Source organism: Sinocyclocheilus anshuiensis, unplaced genomic scaffold (genome assembly GCF_001515605.1).
Source record: "Sinocyclocheilus anshuiensis isolate Anshui unplaced genomic scaffold, SAMN03320099.WGS_v1.1 scaffold737, whole genome shotgun sequence".
Lineage (NCBI taxonomy): Eukaryota > Metazoa > Chordata > Actinopteri > Cypriniformes > Cyprinidae > Sinocyclocheilus > Sinocyclocheilus anshuiensis.
The window spans coordinates 908,228-912,382 of record NW_015540908.1 but is presented as its reverse complement, the minus strand read 5'-3'; the positions used below and the strand labels follow the sequence as shown (position 1 = coordinate 912,382).

Below are 4,155 nucleotides of genomic sequence, written 5' to 3'. Positions count from 1 at the left end.
AGATCAGATTTCATTTCTCCAGTGAGGAGAGTGAGTCGAGCTGACTGACAAGAAGAGTGAGGTGAGACAGACAAGAAGAGTGAGGTGAGACAGACAAGAGGAGTGAGGTGAGACACAAGAAGAGTGAGGTGAGACAAACAAGAAGAGTGAGGTGAGAGACAAGAAGAGTGAGTCGAGCTGACTGACAAGAAGAGTGGGGTGAGACACATGTTTACTTAGCCTATTTCCAGTTTTGTATACCTATTTAAACTTTATGTAAGTTATTGGTTATTTTATATTAGGCATAGCCTGCCCTATAGCATGGTGTATTTGTTTTGTTAATAAAAGTTCTATTTTTTATATATAGGCTAAAGTGAGTTTGACATTGTATTTTTTTGTAGCATTCAAGCAATTGATGCCGAACTGCCACTAATTCAAAAGTAAAAGTAAATTGCGCACAGCTATTTAAAAGCGACGGAAAGCGAGGAAAAGAGGGAGACAAACTTAATATCATTATAAACAGTTTATGGGTGTGTGATGCATTCTGCTGTGGTTTAAGGTGGTCTGCAGACTGAGGGAAGCTGGATTCATGGCTGATATTGATGATGATCGTGGAAGCACCTTAAATAAGAAAATCCGCTCGACACAGCTCGCACAGTACAATTATATATTCGGTACAGATTCATTCTGATGTGTTTTCATACAGAAATGCTTCCTCGTGTCGCAGTTTATTTGTGCAGTTGTATGCGGTGCAGAAATGACACTTCACCTTTAAGTGTTTTAATGGTTTAATTGTTCCCTGCTGGTACATGTGTAAAGAATGAGTGTTCTGGGGCCTGTTAGGAAAAGGTCAGATAAACAAACCTCTCCCTGTGTTTGTCATGCAGTGGTGGGAGAGAAGGAGTGTGAGCGTGCGGACGAGAGCAGGGAAGCAGCTCGGCCAGGAATCACTGCAGGAAGTGATGCGCTCACTGAAGGAACTCAGACAGACAGAGTTGTAAACGCTCACGTGACACACACCACGACAGGACCTTTATATGAGCTGTTATCAGCTTCATCAGATCCCTGTTGAGTTCTACAGACACACAAACTCATTCATTTCAGCAGTGGACCTCTGAACCTGATGTGCTGTTATTTTATTTATAATAAAATTATAAATTACTTTTAATATTCAGTCTCTCTGTTTCCCTGTCAACATACATAGTAATTAAGACTCTTAACTTTATTGAGTCATTTAAACAGATCAGTAATTCATGAATGAATATATGAAAAGGTTGTTTTTTTTTATGGACCAATAAAAAATTCTGAGGATTGATTATTTTATTTATTTATGTATGTATGTAACTTTGGATCAATATTTATAATTAATTATTTTTAATTAATAGGTTTAAAAAAAAAAAAATTCAGTATAACAACATAAATACCAATTATTCAATTTAATTTTAAATACCACACTATATTTCTCTCAGGGTACAAATGTGTCCTAAATTATATAACTGCATTTATATTTTAAGAAGTGAGGTAGTTGGTAAGAGGATCAAATATATTTGGGGGTCCTTTACATCAAAATTTGAAAAACCCTGGTATAAATCAAAGGTTAATTCATTTAAATTCACAAGGGTAAGCATTATATTATGTTGACGGCAAGATGTTTTTTTTATTCTTTTATTTATAATAACATAATAAATTTAAATGACTTTTAATATTAATATATTTGAGATATTTTTGTCTTTTTTTATGTTTTTGCTTTGGATCCATGTTTTTGATGTGGAAATCACTTTTTTAAATTAATATATTTTTTTCCTTTTGGCTTTATAATATAAACGGCAATTATTTAATTATTATTATATATATTTTTTAATTTATTTTTCGTTTATTTTTAATATCAGTTTTTCTCACAGAGTACAAATTAGTCTTAAATTATATAGCTGCATATATTTTTTAAGAATTGAGGTCTTTTGCAAAGGTATCATATTTCACTTAAAAAAAAAACTGGTTTCAAAGTTGAAATAAGTAAATTCACAAAAGAAAATCCAAAAGCAAACAATAGTTAGCTAACCATGCTTTTGGGAAACATACAAGGTTGCTATGACACGGCCCCACCTTCAATCAAGCTCCATTAATAGTGTGTATTATTATTAATTCATGTTATTTGACCTTGTATCCATTACCAAGTCTCCAAACAGTTATCCATTTGTGTTAATGCATAAATAGCAGCAGCAGCATCAGGGGTGTTGATGAAACAGGATAAAGCAGCACAGGTCACCCGCTGGTGTTTTTGCCTTATTAGAAGAAAGGCGTCATAATGGAGAGGACATGACTCACATGGGCGACCCCAACAAATGTATACCGGATCCACAAAGGGCACCAAAAAAGACTTTCCAGACGTTTTATCTGATGCACGTATGAAAGAGGGTGACATGATGGAGTGTGTGCAGGGGTTATGGGACTTTGGGACTCTCTCCGCAGACCGAAGCCAAGCCAGAAAGAGAAAGACACATTGAGATCTGAGGAGGCAAGCTCATGGCCTGGTTCTGCTTGAGGACTCATTAAAGTGCTCATGGGAAGCATTTAAGCTTCCACTGGACCTGAGAGAAGACATATCCTACCAAAAAAATACACACTTAAGTTTAGTACTTAATGTTAAGGGTTTTAGTCACATAGTAAGTATGTGCAATAGGAATGCTTAACTTACACTCTTTGAATGCAAAATCTTGCATACAGAGGTCTCATTTCTTTAAAGGGGTCCTGAAATGAGAAACCAAAATTCCCTTGATCTTTTGAGATATAAGAGCTCATTGTGCTATAAAAGCATCCTGTAAGTTTCAGAACTCAAATCTTTCTCGTTAGTCTAAAAACAGCTTATACTGAAGCCAGTCTGCCAAACAACAGCTTGTGGAACAGTATTTGGGGCAATGCATTACAAGTAATGCGAGTTACGTAATCCAATTACTTTTTAAGTAACTAGTAAAGTAACGCATTAATTAATTTAGAAGGAATTATCTGAGTTACTTTTTCAAATAAGTAATGCCAGTTACTTTGTTTCCAATGTATTGACTGACAGCTCTGGCATTGCCATGGTGACAGAAATCAGGAGTAAGTGCAGAGGCGTTGTGTTTGAACATGATCTTACTGTAGTTCTAGTCTAAATATGAACATATATTTACTTATCACCTGCACAAAAACAGATTCAGTATTCCTCAAAATGAATAAAAACAGTCAAATGCAAACTCAGAATATTATACAAACCTGCAATAATTAAATGTTAAATAAGACAAATATCATTTATGTATTTAATCTGATGAATAAATCTAAATTTTCGACTTGTCAGTTAGATCCTCTACCAACTCCTTTAGTGAAAGCTTGTTTACCAGCCGTCGCCATTGATTACTAAAATTGTTCACACTTCACTTGTTTCTGGTTCTGTACCTCCATCTCGTAAATCTGCTATTATTACTCCCATACTTAAGAAACCAGGGGCTGATCCATTTTACTTTGATAATTTTCGTCCAATTTCAAATTTACCATTTATCTCTAAGATAGTGGAAAAGTGTATTGCGATTCAAATTCATGAACATCTCTCTAATAATAATTTGTATGAACAATTGCAATCTGGTTTTCGTCCCCACCATAGCACTGAGACTGCTCTTGTCAGAATAACCAATGATCTGTTGCTGGCAGCTGACTCTGGGCTTTTAACCATACTTGTCCTTCTTGACTTGAGCGCTGCCTTTGATACTGTCTCACATAAGATACTTCTCGACAGGTTAGCTTCTATTGGGATTACTGGCACTGCTCTGACTTGGTTTAGGTCGTATCTCTCTGGACGCACTCAGCGTATTCAATTAAAAAGTTTCAGATCAAGAACATCTACAGTCACCACTGGTGTTCCCCAGGGTTCTGTTTTGGGCCCGCTTCTTTTCATTATTTATATACTCCCTCTTGGTTATATTTTGAGGAACATGGTATTCATTTTCATTGTTATGCGGATGACACCCAACTTTACCTGTCTGCCAAACCCACTGGTTCTTTTCCTCCACCATCTTTGTCCAGCTGTTTAGCTGAAATTAAAGATTGGCTTTCAGCTAACTTCCTGAAGTTAAATTGCAACAAAACTGAGGCCCTACTTGTTGGCACTAGATCTGTTTTGGCTAAATCTAATTGTTTTTCTTTGTA

At 35.7% G+C, this 4,155-nt stretch overlaps 1 protein-coding gene across 3 annotated transcripts in view; it reads left to right on the top strand.

Moving 5' to 3' along the window:
- LOC107689168 (regulation of nuclear pre-mRNA domain-containing protein 2-like) overlaps positions 1-1,109 on the top strand; it is a 25,050-nt gene extending 23,941 nt beyond the window's left edge. For all 3 annotated transcript variants that reach the window (XR_001634307.1, XR_001634308.1, XR_001634306.1), the window contains one exon: positions 867-1,109. The gene's annotated coding sequence lies outside the window, so the exon portion shown is untranslated. The remainder of the gene's footprint in view (positions 1-866) is intronic.
- Positions 1,110-4,155: the final 3,046 nt, after the last annotated feature.